General features: G+C 41.7%; 1 protein-coding gene across 1 annotated transcript in view; it reads left to right on the forward strand.

Moving 5' to 3' along the window:
• Positions 1–18,150, forward strand: part of LOC128736412 (fringe glycosyltransferase) — a 265,753-nt gene that overhangs the window by 35,327 nt on the left and 212,276 nt on the right. The gene's annotated exons all lie outside the window — the stretch shown is intronic.

Genomic DNA, 18,150 nt, shown 5'->3' on the forward strand with positions numbered 1-18,150 from the left:
CCGGCAGCAAGAATAGAAGGGCCCAACGTACCACATGGCTCGAACATGTTGAAACCGACTTGCGTGTGTCGAGAGGCGCAACGAATTGGCGACGAGTAGCCCAGGACCGAGTACAATATAGAGGAATGCCGTATCAGGAGTCACCTCGGGTCTCTGCTGACAGAAGAAGAACCTAAGATGGCTTGCACAGCCTCCGAATTATCCATCAGAATACCCAGGACTGTCATCAGAATTACTTACCCGGAATAACAATTCCATTCGATCAATAATCCAGAAGCCTGAATCTAAGACAAATAGCTACCGCGTCTTGTTAGTGGGATAAGCCCGCATGATTAATGAAAGAACAAAGTTACTGGCCAAGACTACTAGATCCATTACTTTATATAGAAGATGCATAAACAGAACTTAGGAGAACACTAGTGGCCGTGGCAACTTCAGTAGAAAGGTTCAACGTTCTCTAGTTACTTCGAATTTACACGGATTACACAATATACTGCAGAAGGTATTTGCATAATTTACGAGCAATGGATTCGACTGAACTCAAATCAATTTCACTAAAAACTTTAGAACTACGTACTGCTGAAATCAGTCTTGTTCGATTTCGATTAGTAGACCAAAAGGTTTTCAGCAAGGAAGTTCTCGTCACCAGGACAACTCGTTCATTTTCAACAACTGGTGTGGACTATTTTAGTCCAGTGTTAATACGCCAGGGATACCGAAAAAGGAACTGCTAAAACCTATGTAACAGTGTCCATCTGTTTTTGTACCAATGCGACAGCGACAACGGAAAAAATATTATCGGCGCCAGAAATACATTAGCTGAACCTGTACAATCCCTAAAAACAACACCCGCAATGAAGAGATATTAAGCAGGAGTGCAGTAATGAAGGCATTGACATGATCTCAATTTGGCATTGACATGATTTCGCTTTGGTAGATAATGGGAGTCTGCAGTTCGATCCACTAAGACACATTTGCTACGAGTCTTGGGCAACTCTCCCGTCTCATACAAAGATTTTACCATGCTCCTCATACAAATAGAAGGTTGCCTTAATACAAGGCCCCTCACACTCGAACGACCCCACAGACCTCTAACCACTCACTCGGTTCATCGCTCCAAACTATTGTAGCATCCATACCAATCGGTTCTCACAATCGCTCACAATTGTAGCATATGCAGCAGCAACTACAGCATTTCTGCCAAAGTTGCCACACCAAGTACCTTCAATTTCAGGCACGAGTGAAAAACTGGCAACCATCCATAAACGCCCAACCAGGTCAACTTGTAATCATCGTAGATAAAAAACAACTATCCATGAAATGGGGAATAGCCCGTATTGACCAAGTACATCCATCGAGTGACAGTGTAATACGCGTAGTAACTCTACGCACAGCAACAGGTTACCTGACCAGTGCACAAAATCTGTAAGCTTTCCCCTGCCATCCGAAGACACACAAGAGACTAGCGATCTTCAGGAGCATTCGACTGAAATCAAGTAATTTCTGGATGAATCGGGATGTTGCATGCAGCGCTCGAAAAAACTGACAACCCTGCATGAAAGCGAATATAAAACGCATTCAACGCATACAGTTTTACCCCTGGTAGTATTCTTATATCTGTCAGCCCGTGGACATGGCTAGTAAACTGCTGACAGTGTTTATCTTTCCCAGGTTTTTAGCCTTCAAAACAATTCATTTATGAATTGCAGTGCTGAATGATTGCTTACTAATTTGTCAGTAAATTTTCTTGCTCTTGACTGATATTTTAGATATCAAAGTTTAGTTTTAATTAGAATCTTTATTTCAGAGAATCAAATATGAATCACTAGAATTAATTGTTTAATAATAACACACAAGTTAGATGAAATAATGTTAGAAAACATGCTTAACATTAATTTATTAATTTATATTATTTTTGTTTGTCTTCCAGGTACGTTAAAGTGAAATTCACTGGATTATGTGTAAGTTTTAACACCTAAAGCAATCAATTAATTGCAAAACATTGTATTCTATTTTCCAACTCCAAACAGTCTGGTGAATTCCCTCCGCCAAACACTTGATCGTTAACCATTGTGTAGCCCCTCGGTGTGCTAAGATTCAGCGGCGGCGTCGGCGGCCGCTGGAAAAGCCACACATTTGGCACACGTTCGTTCTCGCCGTGGCTTCTGCCGTTACCGCTACCCCCACCGTACCTACTAACTTCACGCCACCCGATCCTCAGAATTCGTCATTAGGACCGCCTTTGAACCACATGTTTTATTTTCATTTTCACTTTTTGCAAACTCGTTTTCGACTCGCGGTTCGCGCATACAAAATTTAATATTTTCAGCACAAACTATTGCGACGGACGAGCGAGCGGTAGTCCTATACTAGGCCACCAGCACCACTGACCGTCGCGTCGCCGCGCCTGCCGTCACGGAAGGACTCCCGGTGCGAAAGCACCATTAATCACTGGAACCGAACTGATTCTGTTTTTTATTTTTTTGCATTTGAGTTATTCGTTATTTTAATTCCTTCGGCCGAAAGGTGTGAAAAAAGGAATCGACCCAATAAAGCAAAACTACGCACGTTTTCATCGTTCATTTATTGATTGTTGTCTGAATTGGTTTGACTGGTGACTACCACTGCAGTTTTAATTAGATTTCAACCGAGTATCGCTTCAGTGACTAGCCGTTGAGAACATTGACATTGAAAGCGTCAAGATTTGGTAGCAATGCATAAATGTAAGAATTAATTGAGTACACTTCGGCACGCGTATTGATCACGTCTCAAACAATCAACCAGAAGTCATTAATAATTATCTTCTCTTCACAATGTTAATTGAAGTTTATCCTATGGGACAATTGCGGTTCCGTTCGGTTTCCGCATTTCTATAGAGATATAAATCGATCACTCTCACTCCCTTTTTCAAACAGTGCTGTGGTCAGTCGATCTTAGCTGGTTGGTTGAAAAATAGGCATTCACAGTAATCGACTTATGTAAGACCCGCACAGAGATTTAAGCCCTTCCCACGTTCTCGTTTAGCAACTCGGCGCGAATAAGCCCTGCAAAACGGCACAATACGCAATCCGAGCACCACAACAAGATTGGATGTCGCCCACGGTGCGGAAAATTATGAGACACTCTGGCTGGATAAGGTTTCGGTTTTCCATTCCCGGCGGGAGGGCGACGACGCTGGAGACAAATTTTAATTGGCTTATGCCTCAAATGGTACCCCGCTTTGATTGGGTGTCCCGTCGGGGGAAAACCTGGGCCATTGTTTCGCGGGGGAAATTGGATTTTTTTTTCAGTTCATTACACGATGCTTATCGGGAGGTAACAAATCTGTTAATAAGAAAATTACTTAGGAGGAAACCTTTGAAAATAAACGTGCGCTTGCATCGCATTCGGGAATTATTTTCGGGAATGGCTTATTACCACTGTTGAAAATTATGTTTGACGGTCATTAGCTGAGTGGGTCAATGATTTCATTAACATTAATGCTGACCAAGACCATATATGAAATTTAACCCTTTTGTTTATTTTTACCAAAAAACCATTCCACGCGACCCTTGATCGAACATCGACCGGGCGAGCGAAAAAAGTTCGTTGCTTTTCAGCAACCTACGCAAATTGCCAAAAAAAATCAACCAAAAAAACATTGAACCGGATGATAAAGCACAACATCGCGTCTCGAATTGTCGCGCCGAATTAGGACCCAACAGCAACAACCAAATCGAGACAAACAAACCGCTTAAGCTGATGAAGCAATCGTGGTGTGCGTTTAAGAGAAGAAAAAAAACAACAACCCATAAACAACGGCGACTTCCAATGAAGTGACGGCAAGCGGTTCGAAGTGATCCCGACGAAAAAGTTTGCACTGAACAATGCTTTTATTTTATCGGGTTGCATCCTATTTTTTCTTAGCGCCATACTAAACCTTGGCATTCTTGACCTTCGTAACGGATCTTTTTTTCCCTTAACCTAAATAAACTTCTAAAAATTTAATTTTATATTTTGCTCGGGAGCCTGAAGCATCCGATGCGATAGGTCGCTGTCACTCCAGTCAGTGGAGAGGAAATTTCGTCTCGAATTACCCTATACCAGCGCCAGTTGGCAACCGACCACTGAACCAAATGAACGAACTGACAGACGGACGGACGGACGGACGGATGGACCGATGGACGGCCGACGGAACAATCGCAGGGCTTCACTTTTCGCTGAACTCACTTAATGAAGCGCAAATAAGCCGTTTTGCAACGGGGAGTGCACAATATGCGGTCTCGGAATTGACTGTTGCATTTTGCCTTTTTTTTTGCGACGATCTGGTCGATGTGGATGATATACAAAAATTTTAATCTTTTGCCATGGTCGTCGGAAACTGCATCGCTTAAAAGTCGATTTGAATTCGATTTTTGAGTTTATTCAGAGGAAATGCAGTAATGCGATTCTATTTATGAGCTCTTTTGGGGATGATTTCACGGTGCTTGAATATATTTTTTTGCTATGGTTTCAAACGTACAAACAAATTCCGTTTATTCTCCACTTGATAGGATTTGTTCTCAAATGAGAATGAAAAAAATATCTATTGCAATATCACGAAAAGCTTAACAAATGGGTTAAAATAAAAAACCTTCCCCTTAACCATTTTTAATGAATACATTTTTTCACGATTTATTCCTTGAGGTCGAGCATAAAAAAGATATTTGATAAAGCAGCGAAAAGGCAGTCATTAATCTTTCATAGGATAGGATAGGAAATACTGAAAAGGTATTCAAGACCATTTCCCACGTTTTACACGATCCAACGTTAGTGTTTCCTGGGATCTACACCTAAGATATCCGCTGATGGGCTGGAAATCTCTTGACCGCCTGGATACCATTGATGTCGATGTTAATATCTTGACGTCCGAGAGTTCCTCAAGGAAGCAATTTAGACCCTTTGCTTTTACACAGTCTACGAGATATTGGATTTCGGCATTTCCGTCGATACTGTTAGAAGACAATTCTCCCGAAGACGAAAGTTATGTTTCTTTGTATGATGGTATTCTAGTTGTTTAACAGTATTTGAATTCATTAAGGCCACTCTGTCTCCAATTAATTTTCAGATAACAAATGACAAATATTTTTGGTTGAGTAACGCGCTCATAGCGCACCAAGAGCTCCAAAAAGTTTACGGAGATCATGCTTTTGAATGGTTCCGTTCACATGAAAAAATCCCACAAACCTTCAAAGACGCTGAGTTGGTGGTATTACTCGATGAGGAACCATGCGAACCGCAACAAGAGCTTCGACATTAGGATTTACCTGCTCATTATTTCCCTATCCCAGAAATCTTTAGAGCTACCATAATACTCTTCACTCGTAGCAGGATCGAAATCTTGACATCAACATAGATACCTTTGATACAGCTACGTTGCCATGACTTTCAGGTTCTGCCTCTTTTGCGATGCCCTTGCGGATTTTACTCAAATGCTTCCGAAAATCCCGTTCGCTCCTCTCTGCAAGGTGTCTCCGATCAGCTTCCACCCACATTCAAGGATTTTTGTCGCTGTCGGTACACACCACTTCTACACGCATTTAATAGTAAAATTTAAACACACAGACCTAGATATGAACTATTTGGTTTGAGCGCCAAACATCCCGAAGGCCCATAAAGGTATTCCTGGCCTTTCAGTCCAGATCCATGTGCCAGGCTTGGTACCACCATCTGGCGTTGTCTCGCTACAACAAAATTGAAGGTATTAATAGTGGCCACTCCGATCGACTTGGTCTTTGCGACATTGACCATGAGAACTGTTGCCTAGCAATTGACGGAGAGATTATCACGTTTGTTTTACATATCCGACAGTCCGGGGCCTTCGGGGAGCAAGAGAATGTCGTCGGCCTAGTCAAGGTCCTTTTGATTACTCTGCAGTCAAAGAATTCTAGGGTAATGCTCAATTTGTTTTTTTTTTCTGTATGTACATTATCACTGTCACCAGTATGGTGATCTGTTGTGATATTGTCGAGGTGTTTTTTTCTGTATTCCACACTTCGTTCTTTTTGCAGTATCGCTATAGAGTAAGTGAACTGCTGATTATGCTTGGTCAAGTGTCGGTGTTTTCACCCACTTTTTTACTACTTTTCAACCAACCTTATCTACTAGAACCAAGAAGTGCGAAAACTAGTAATAACTTACCCTTGGACAAGAGACTTCTTTCGCACTGCAAGCAAGGACCATTCTTATAACTAGCCCTGACTAGAAGCTTGTTGGTCGGTAAAGCAGAGCTCAGTACTAAGGGAGGGTGCTCGTTACTAGAATTAGGTAGTGGAACCAGAGGTTTCACACCCCGGCGCAATTCGACCCAGTACCACTGTCATAACTTACCCTGGCAAGGGGCTTCATTGTTGGCAAATGCAGAATTTAGTTTTACCAATTAACACACCGCCAGTACATAAGTACTCACCGCCGGATCTCACTGCACCTGGTCGAACCATCTTGCTCACTGTGCTCCTAGTCATCTAGTTCCTACCGGTTTCGAAGCAAACATCAACTTAGCAGGGTAATCCCAAAAGTAGATAGCTACTTTTTGAATACTACTAAACTCGCCGTAAAGCTGCACGAACTCATGGTTCATTCCAGGCCTACATATTCCGTTTTTTTGTACGCCGTCGCATTGCCCAAGTTTCGTGCCCATAGAGAACAAGCGATCCAATGAATGTCTTTATAGAATATACTATGTACGAGAGTTTAATTTCTAGAACCGTAATTACTTATGAAGCCTATAGTAAGCACGCCTTCTGCTGATAATAAGCTCCCAATAGGCTAATCAGCTTTCCAGGACAACCGTACTTCTTCATGATTTTCCATAGCTCTATACGGTCGAAGATATCATATGCAGCTTTGAAGACAACGAACAAATGGTGGATGGAAATTCTCTGCTCACGACCTTTTTGGAGGATCTGGTTCGTCGTTGACCGTCCATCAACGAAGCCGGCTCAATAAATTCCCACAAATCTGTTCGCAATTGGTGTTAATCGGCGGAAAAGTTCTCACTGTCCAGGTTATCGCATTTCTGGTAGATCGCGCAGATAACCTTGTTCTTCCACTCCTGCGATAGCTGTTCAGTATCCCAAATTATAACAGTCTTTAGGTGCAGACAAGCGGCCGATTTTTCCAGGCCCATTTTAATAAGTACCGCTACGATTCCATCCTTTCTAGCCGATTTATAGTTCTTTAACTGCCTCATGACCTTCAAACCTTCGCCCAGCGCTGGGATTGGTACCTACTCTACGTTTGCAACACAACCATGGCTCTTCGGCTGGGTGTTATTCTTCTGTAGAGCCGGGCAAGACACCGTCACTTAAGGTTTTGGCCAAGTGTTCTGAATCTGACAATGATTATTCTATCGTATGTTGGTCCTCATCCTTATCTTATCCATGAGCCCCTGGGCTGCTTTCTAGCCGATTTAACTCGCTTGTCCTATTAATCGTACTACTGCTTGACCGTACTAAATAGAATTGCCACATGTTGGCCCTTCTGCTAGCCGCATACATGTTTATCGTTATTCCCAAGTAACAATTCCAAAACCGCTGGCTAAAACTGGTTGGCTGCGACATGTCTATCTATTTATATAAGAGGCTGTACCGAAAACCAGATCTCTGACAGGACGTCATAAGAGGCTTATCGGTAACTGAAAACAGGTCCCTGACAGGACGTCATGCTTTCGTAGCAATAGGTTGTATTCTCAGTCACCTCACTGGCACTGGTCGACTGCTGGACTGCTCGATTACTCAACTGGTTGACTAGACTGCTTGACTGGACTGGTCGATTAGACTGCTCGATTTTATTGCTTGACTGGATTGCTTAACTGAACTCCTCGACTGAACTGTTCGATTCGACTGCTCGACTCAACTGCTTGATTGGACAGATCGACTTAACTGCTTGACTGAACAGCTCGATTTAACTGCTCGAGTGGACTACTCAACTTAACTGCTCGATTCGACTGCTTGACACATTTGCTTGATTTACTACTCAACCCGACTGCTCGACTTAACTACACGATTGACCTGCTCGACTGGACTGTTCGATTTGCTCGATTGGACTGCAAGACTGGACAGCATGATTCACTTGCTCGACTCAACTGTTCGTTTCGACGCTCGACTCAACTGCTCGATTCAACTGCTTGATTCCACTGCTCGACTGGACTACTCGACTCAACTGTTCGACTCGACTGCTCGAATGAATTGCTTGACTCAATTACTCGGTTGGACTATTCGAATCGGCTGCTCGACTCAACTGCTCAACCTGATTGCTCGATTCAACTGCTCGACTAAACTACTCGATTTGATTGCTCGACTCAACTGACAGCTTGATTCAACAGCTCGACTTAACTGCTCGACTTAGCCACTCAACTCGACTGCTCGACTCAACTGCTTGACTTAACTGTTTGATCCGACAGCTCGATTTGACTGCTCGAATTCTGAACAGATATTTATATTTTTTATATTTATATTTATATATTTTATATGCTATTTTGAAGAATATTAGAGCTCAATACCGAAATCATTTTTTTCTGCGTGGTTATATTGCCGTTTTCTAGCATTTTTTTTTGGTCACCAGCAATTTATCAAAACAAACTGTGTGCTGCAGAAAGGTAGTTATTATTAATCGTTTTTCATGTCCGAATGCAACTACCTTGTATGATTTTGCTAGAGACCATGGTTGACTAATCGAATACATATATCTATTTTGTTGAACAACTCAACTGGTTTTCAAAAATTGCAAAATTTTGATGGTGCGTTTATTTCAGCTGCTTATTCAAATATACACGATAAAATTTAATGCGCATAACTACGAAAATTACTGAAAATTTATTATATTTTCTTTTTCTTTCGGATATTTTATTATGGTCGCTGTAAATCAAATCCCTCAAGATAATTTAACAGTAAAACTATATCTTTTTCCCTCACGGCTATATAGTTTCAAGTAAGCCGTCTGGGTAATAACGCGTTTTATGCACTAAGCTTTACGCTTTATAACTTTATGTAATAAAGCGAAAAGCTTCTTTAGATTATGGCGGTTGCCGTCAAGTAGCAAAAAGCATAATCGGTTTTATTGCTGCATTCAGCAGAGGTTAATAAATCTACTTTAGCTTGTGACCCAACTCTCGGAGAGGTTACAAAAGCTTTCTGTAGAGTGGGCCTCTTAGTCGAAAAGAAGTTTTACACGATCATCACAAAGTTCTAGCAGAGCTCATAGTTTTATTGGCGGTTTTATGTAATTGGTCATAAAACTACTAGAGGAACGTAATAAAACTTAAATTGCTGCATTATTGATCTGTTCATCGGTACCTACCTGGGGGTTCATACCCTGAAGGCAACAATGAAGTCTTGTGGCGAACAGCTGCCATACGTAATACGTTGCTTTCAGCTACTCGTAGAACTTTCTGGATTCTGGCTGCCAGGGAGGCATCCACTCATCAAAATACAGTAAATCGCAAAATGGGCTGCCTGGATCCATGCCGTATGTTCCGAGTCGAATTTCTTTAATATTCATGATCGTTGTACTTAGGTAGGTCGCCTTACTAGAGCCACACTGAAAAACGAAAAAAACGTGTCTCGTGATGAGGTAGCCATTTTGGCTTTAGCGCTCAAGACGATACGTTTCTTAATTCATTCGACGCGAGTAAGACGCTGTCATGAGCCGCTCCTACATAAAATACTAAGCTCAGGTTGGACGCTAAGTTGAGAGCTCGATGTGGAACCTCCGCCAAGAGCCGCTTCTGACATAGAAACAGACGCTCAAGTCTGACAAGACTATGCAATATTTAATATATGCGTAAGTCAAGAAAGTTTTTTATCAATATCGATAAATCGAAATAAAAAAAAATAGAAAACGCTCTCCTGTTGCTTCACCAATGTGATTCTTTTCATTTGCCGTTACCGGCTACCGAGTCTGCTTTGATAAGCGAGTGGTCATGGGTTATAGAATGAGGCCATTCTTAATCAAGTAGCTGTAGCATGAAAAGCAAGGAACAAACACACCAAATTTGATCCTTTTTTCGTAGGTCCCGAGAATGTGCTAGAATATCATCGTAAAATCACCGTTTCTTGACAAATCTTTAACCGTTTTTCAACCTGTTTTTTGCCTTTGGTTAAACATAAAACGAGACTGGAAAAGAAAAGAAATGGGCCTGAGGAAAGATGGGCGACATGTAGAATAGAAAAGAAAAAAACTAGAGAAAACTAGGACTGTAAAGGGCGAAAAATGGGTCAAGAAAACAAAAAAACGAGAAAACAGCGGCAGAAAGGAAAAACAAAAAGGAGAGGCAAAGAGTGAAAACGAGGGGAGTTGGGACAGATGAAGAAAACGTTACAGACAAGATGAGACAAGAAGAGGAACAGAAAACAAAAGAAACCAAAATGAAAAAGAGAAATAGCGAAAGAGATAGGAACGAAAAACGATAAAGTAAACAAGAAAAACGGGAAAAAATATGTCAAATTGGACACAAAAAGAGAATAATGGGACAAAAGGAAATGGCATGAGAAAATCTAACAGAAAAGAAAGAAATATAAATATGAAAATAAAAAGACGAAAAGCGGGAGATAAAAAGGAATACTACAGAACAATGGAAAAAAGAAGAACCAAAAACAGATTAAAGCGTCAGAAAATAAGACAAATGAGGCATCTAGAAGAAAAAAACGGAACAGACACAGATGTATGTAAAACGAAAACGAGCAAAGTTAAAAAACGAAAAAAAAATTGAGAACCAAAAAGAGGAAAAAGGAAGACAAACTACGAAAAATGGGAAGGAAAATTACAAAAAATGAGCGAAGAACCGGATTGAAAACATGATAAAACGGAACAGAAACCGAAGAAAAACGGAACAATGAAACAGAAAAACAGAAAAATAAAAACATGGGAAAAGAATCAAAAGAAGAATAAAAACCAAAAAACGGTACTGAAAAGAAGAACAAACGGAAAAAATATGGAAGAACACCACTGGAAAAGAGAAACAAAGGAACAAACAGGAGGTAAAACATGTGACAGAGTAAGACTAAATTCAAGTCTGTTTTTAAGCCCAATTTCAGTTTTAATTTAATTCCAATTTTAGATAAAATTAAAACTGTGATTTCAATACCTAGCAATTTTGAATTCAAATTCAAGTCTAATTTTAAATGAAATTCCAAGTCTAATCTGAAGCTCAATTTTAATCCAGTTTCAACTCTAATAGTTTGGGGTCTTGATCTTTATGATCAATTTCAACCACAATTAAATTTAAAATAAAACTTCCAGTCCAAACTACTCCAAATTTAGGTACAATTTCAAATTCAATTTTAAGTCGAGTTCAGTTCAATTTGAACTAAAATGTCAAATCCATTCTAGCCAAAGTGTATGTCTCATTCAATTCCCTATGTCAAGCGCATTTTCAAGTCCAACTCAACTCTATTTTCGAGCTCAGTTCCAAGTCTAATTTCAGGCCCAATTCCAACTTTCAACTACACCCGAGCGTCCGGAGTTTTCAATCTAATCTACCGATATTTTTGTGATAAATTTGTGTTTATAGATCTCAATGTCAGTAAAGGTCAGAAAAATTGAGAAGCGTCACTATAGAAGAGATTGCTTGAACCATGTAAAATATTAGGAAATTGAACGTGAGCCGGAATGATTTGTTCGAAATCGGAGATGGTCGGTGCGGTCACTTGAGACGAAATGTCCCATATTTAAATTCGAAAGGGACAAGCCAAAATCTAAGACCAGCAAACTTCAATACAAATTTTAGTTTATTTTCCTCTCAAATGATTGTGGAGAATTTATGCAATTTTAAAAGTAAAGTTTTCATCTCTGTTGCACGAGTCAATCAATAGGTCAACCAATTAATGTTACCAAGCATTGAAATCTATATTTCAATATTGGTAATTTTAATTTTTATTTATGTCATGAAATTATAATGATAAAAAAATTGTTTGACCTGCCAGTATGGCAATTTACTGTCGTCAACTATTGACTCTGGACGCGGATTCCATCATTAAAATTACAAACGAATAAATATCAATCAGCTTACCTTGCGTAAACACCACCTGTGACCAATTTATTTACTCATTGGTTTTCGTGATTGTGCCATATATTCCGAGCTCGATGGAATAGTCCTTATTAATTTGTACCCAAATAAATTACAATTTCTTTCGATCGAAACTATCGTCCGCCCATTGTGTGATTAACGTACGCCTGTGAAAACGCATTTGCCAACAGGTTTTGCATAAATTATAACCGCCGGTGGTCCCAGCACCTCTTACTCTTCGGCAAACCTCGTCTCGTCCGGGGACGATAAATGCGCGCCCGTAACAGCCCCCAAAACTGTCAATTGAGCAAAGAATATAGGAATAGTTTATTATCTATTGAAAATTATCAAAGGCGCACAGGAATTTTCGCCAATTTATTATAATTACCTGATTATAATGGTGAATAAAGTAATGGCACTCATATTATTACACTTCACTACCTACGGATGCACCGTAAGCCAGTGTTGTCCCAAAGATGATAAATTCCACTTGTTTTACAAAAGCGATTACAATCAGATGTTTCTCATTTTTCTGTGCATTGTTGCGCTTGCGCACTGAATAGAGAATGAGGCAGGCCCGATCAATCACAACCGTGTGCCGTGCCGTGCCGTGTCGTGCGGACTTTTGTTTGCGGCCATGCCGCGAGGGGGCGTTTCTCGCGCGAGCACATTTTCAGCGCGCCACCATCCACCGTTATATTCTTCTACTTAGACGCTTCAGCATCAGCAGCAGCGCAGCTTCCGACGCTCGTACGAGACTATAAGCTGGGCGAGCAAGCGGGTGGAATCCGATGATGTATAATAGTTCCGAGGTGGGCGTAACGAAATGTTAATTGAGATTTTCAAAGAGAAAAATTACCTCGACAGTGATCGTATTCTCGGATGCGGGGGGTACTCCACGGCAAATTGAACTTGCAAAAACATTTAAACCATAACACATGTTCGGTAATATTACCCGCTTGTCAGCGTTATTATTCAAAACGTTCGAGTTATGTCCAATCGACGTCTTCTTTCAAGCGAGCTGCCGCCAATCCGCTTCAAAAGCTTCTTCAAAAGTAGATGAAGTTGTTGATTGGACCGGTAATTGCTGATCTGACAAAAATTAACACACTTGTACTCATCATCATCATCATCATGATCACCATCATCACCTAACCGGACATGACCGCAGAGATAATCCCGCCTGTGCTCGTGGGGCCGCCAAATTGACTGACTGATATCGCACAACCGACGCGGGTTTTGGCGTCGAAACGGATTTATACCGTAATTGAGATTTTATGATAATTTAAGTGGTCCATAAGTCATTGGCTGTGAGCTTCTTAGCGAGGTTAGCCCGACCGAAGATTTCGCTTTCTGCACTGCTCCTCTGTTCTTCTTTTTTCCCTGTTTTCTGTTCAAATCGCTCTCTCCCCCGTTCACTGCGGCAGTGGCGATTCCCCGGCAACCAAGAACGGACCATTACTTATGGACTTTCCCCTCGGGGCGTATGCTCGTGTACTTCATGAAGTGTGCTCTTGGCGCACGAGCGCTGCGTCATCCTCATTGCCAATTCCGGGCCCTTACCGTCCGATCCGGTATTGGAACTGGGCGGGGGCGTCACGGGTAGTTTTGCGCACGCGCATATCGCGATCGAATGCGTCGGCGGACGGCGGCGCTCATGCCGTCGTTTCGTCGGTCGTCGGAAACCGGGAAAGTGTAACAGTCCGCGCTCCACATTCGCAGCTCCACATTTTGTCGCTGAAATAAATGCACTTTATTGGAAGCGTGGGTTTCTAGGGAATGGCCGATGTCTGCAACCCTACAGCAACGACGACGCGACGGTGCGGTGAGGTGACCTCCACCTCCGACAGTTTGTGCGACCATTGTGTTCCGGAAAAGGGAATATTCTGAGGGTATAGCAACTCACTCCCGCAGAGGATCAACGTAGGAGAACCTGTTTTTGGTTCTTTGTCACCAATTCCTAGATTTCGCACCATCCAACGATAGAATCTGCTGGGTTTCTTTTTATGCAAACTAGCTTCCTCTAGTGGGCATCAAAGTCAAAGGTTGATCGGAAAAACATTTCGAAAACTTAAAAGCATTTCACAGCTTGTTGTTCTCATTACACTTTAGCAATGGTGCATAGAAAAAAAAACTGAAGAATTTTATGCCTTCTCAAGTGAAAACACTTACTTCACACATCGCAACCTACTGCAACATCAATCTGAAGAGCACAAACAAAAGCGGAGGAAAACATAGCAGAAAAAATTAAAGTCAGTGGCGTCGACAGTGGGGGACAGTGCGGAGCAAGCCTTTCTATTTTATATGAGGCATGAAGGTCTTTCAACAGGGATTTACAACATTTTAAAAATATCTCTCTTAGTGTAGGTGTGTGCGTGATGATGCCTTTATTTTGAATTTGTTCTTCAGTTATCAAAATGGCGTCCAAGCAAACATGTATACATCTGCGTTACTTTTTTCAATTACATTACTTTCATCTATTGGAAAGACTGCTTTCATAAAATAACTAAAAATTAAACCAGACTGTTGACTCGTAAGAAAGTATTGACTCCAAATCGCGACGAGCAATCAAGAAAAAATACCAAAACACGATACCGAAAGCTGTACACAACGATGCTGACGATTGCCTGATGATGGACGACGAAACCAATATCAAGGCAAACTTCGTATGGCTTCGTGGTCAACAGTGTTATACCGCACCTGAAAGGGGAAAGCTGGTATTTAGACATTTTCAAGCATATGGTTATGAAAAAACGTTCGTTGTCTTTCCTGAGACGGAACAATTGAAACAAAAACCATGGAGTGTTATGCTACCAAAATGTAGTGCCCAGAGACAAAAAGTATGAAGCTCTGTGCTAAGGACACGAACGCGGGATTGACGTAGAACTAAGCATGTAGATACTATTGGACAATATGTGACATTTAAGTAATTCTCGCCGAAACGGGGCCACTACTGATACGAGGTTTTCAAATATTGGAACTTTTGCATTTAATTGGTTGAAAATGGTTAAAAAATGAGAATTACACTTTTGATACCTTGAAACAGTTGACCACTTGTTCGCCAAGGGGCCTGATAGTTTCAAAAAAAGTTGAATTTTGAGCAAACCTTGACATTTATATCATGTGATAGTTCATAAATTTGCAATGAAACAACTAACAAATGGCCCGGTTCTGTAAAGGGCTTTCAAATGGAGTAAAAAAAATTTTCGGCCATCTTGGATTTGGTTGCCTCATTGGATTTTATCAAAAAATCGCCGTTTTCATTTTAAGATCACCATTAGAAAGCTGAGAAATAACGCTACAAGGAATATTTATAAAATTAGGTGTGCAATGGCATTAATTGAATAAAACAACCAAACAGAAGGTTCAAAATTTTCATATAATTATTGTGATATTTCCAAAATTTGCTATGAAACAAACTACAAACGACACGGTTTTGTAAAGAGGAGAGATAGGGCTTATGAACGAGGTGAAAAACAAATTGACGACCATCTTGGGTTTGGCCGCCATGTTGGATTTTATGAAAAAATCATCCATCCAACATCCATCAAATAAGATGTAGTGGCATCAAGTAAACGAAACATTTAATTATCTGTATCAAGGTTTGCAACTCTCTACATTGGAATATCCTACTACAGAAAATTAATTGTTTTATTTAGTTAGTTAGTTTATTTAGCCACTACACATCTAATTTAATGAATATTTCTTATGTCTTATTTCTCAGCTTTCCGTTGGTGGTATTAAAATTAAAATCGGTTGGGGGGCTCATGGTGAAAACGGCGTTTTTTTTTATAAAAGCCAATATGGGAACCAAATCCAAGATGGGCACCAAATTCCGATGCTAGCGTTTCGGTGTTTAGGAAGCACATTGCTTGTAGGTTGGAGCGTCAATTACTAAGGTTGATGCTAATTTTCTTAGCTGCTCCGCAACTGGAATCTGTTTCATCTTGCCGGCTGTCCGCAGCGAAATTATCCGACTCTGAAAAGAACATGCAAAAAGAGCCCGGTTTTTTGTAAGAACTTAATAAAATAAGTCGAATGTTGTCTACTTACATTTCTCGTTTTCGTTTATGAATGTGTTTTCCACATAAAGTTTGAGCGCAATGAACTTAGTGACGCCGCCATTGTTTACATTTGCCAATCCAAATATGATTTACCCTGTGCTTCATTCCTAGTCCACCTTATTGCTTCTCCGCAACCATCCCAGCTGACCACAAACTATTTCCTTTTGTCAACCTAAACGACCTGGTCTTGATCTTGGTCTTGATCTTGGTCTTGGCCTTGGTCTTGGTCTTGGTCTTGGTCTTGGTCTTGGTCTTGGTCTTGGTCTTGGTCTTGGTCTTGGTCTTGGTCTTGGTCTTGGTCTTGGTCTTGGTCTTGGTCTTGGTCTTGGTCTTGGTCTTGGTCTTGGTCTTGGTCTTGGTCTTGGTCTTGGTCTTGGTCTTGGTCTTGGTCTTGGTCTTGGTCTTGGTCTTGGTCTTGGTCTTGGTCTTGGTCTTGGTCTTGGTCTTGGTCTTGGTCTTGGTCTTGGTCTTGGTCTTGGTCTTGGTCTTGGTCTTGGTCTTGGTCTTGGTCTTGGTCTTGGTCTTGGTCTTGGTCTTGGTCTTGGTCTTGGTCTTGGTCTTGGTCTTGGTCTTGGTCTTGGTCTTGGTCTTGGTCTTGGTCTTGGTCTTGGTCTTGGTCTTGGTCTTGGTCTTGGTCTTGGTCTTGGTCTTGGTCTTGGTCTTGGTCTTGGTCTTGGTCTTGGTCTTGGTCTTGGTCTTGGTCTTGGTCTTGGTCTTGGTCTTGGTCTTGGTCTTGGTCTTGGTCTTGGTCTTGGTCTTGGTCTTGGTCTTGGTCTTGGTCTTGGTCTTGGTCTTGGTCTTGGTCTTGGTCTTGGTCTTGGTCTTGGTCTTGGTCTTGGTCTTGGTCTTGGTCTTGGTCTTGGTCTTGGTCTTGGTCTTGGTCTTGGTCTTGGTCTTGGTCTTGGTCTTGGTCTTGGTCTTGGTCTTGGTCTTGGTCTTGGTCTTGGTCTTGGTCTTGGTCTTGGTCTTGGTCTTGGTCTTGGTCTTGGTCTTGGTCTTGGTCTTGGTCTTGGTCTTGGTCTTGGTCTTGGTCTTGGTCTTGGTCTTGGTCTTGGTCTTGGTCTTGGTCTTGGTCTTGGTCTTGGTCTTGGTCTTGGTCTTGGTCTTGGTCTTGGTCTTGGTCTTGGTCTTGGTCTTGGTCTTGGTCTTGGTCTTGGTCTTGGTCTTGGTCTTGGTCTTGGTCTTGGTCTTGGTCTTGGTCTTGGTCTTGGTCTTGGTCTTGGTCTTGGTCTTGGTCTTGGTCTTGGTCTTGGTCTTGGTCTTGGTCTTGGTCTTGGTCTTGGTCTTGGTCTTGGTCTTGGTCTTGGTCTTGGTCTTGGTCTTGGTCTTGGTCTTGGTCTTGGTCTTGGTCTTGGTCTTGGTCTTGGTCTTGGTCTTGGTCTTGGTCTTGGTCTTGGTCTTGGTCTTGGTCTTGGTCTTGGTCTTGGTCTTGGTCTTGGTCTTGGTCTTGGTCTTGGTCTTGGTCTTGGTCTTGGTCTTGGTCTTGGTCTTGGTCTTGGTCTTGGTCTTGGTCTTGATCTTGGTCTTGGTCTTGGTCTTGGTCTTGGTCTTGGTCTTGGTCTTTGTCTTGGTCTTGGTCTTGGTCTTGGTCTTGGTCTTGGTCTTGGTCTTGGTCTTGGTCTTGGTCTTGGTCTTGGTCTTGGTCTTGGTCTTGGTCTTGGTCTTGGTCTTGGTCTTGGTCTTGGTCTTGATCTTGGTCTTGGTCTTGGTCTTGGTCTTGGTCTTGGTCTTGGTCTTTGTCTTGGTCTTGGTCTTGGTCTTGGTCTTGGTCTTGGTCTTGGTCTTGGTCTTGGTCTTGGTCTTGGTCTTGGTCTTGGTCTTGGTCTTGGTCTTGGTCTTGGTCTTGGTCTTGGTCTTGGTCTTGGTCTTGGTCTTGGTCTTGGTCTTGGTCTTGGTCTTGGTCTTGGTCTTGATCTTGGTCTTGGTCTTGGTCTTGGTCTTGGTCTTGGTCTTGGTCTTTGTCTTGGTCTTGGTCTTGGTCTTGGTCTTGGTCTTGGTCTTGGTCTTGGTCTTGGTCTTGGTCTTGGTCTTGGTCTTGGTCTTGGTCTTGGTCTTGGTCTT

This window comes from Sabethes cyaneus, chromosome 2 (assembly GCF_943734655.1).
Source record: "Sabethes cyaneus chromosome 2, idSabCyanKW18_F2, whole genome shotgun sequence".
NCBI classification, from domain to species: Eukaryota; Metazoa; Arthropoda; class Insecta; order Diptera; family Culicidae; genus Sabethes; species Sabethes cyaneus.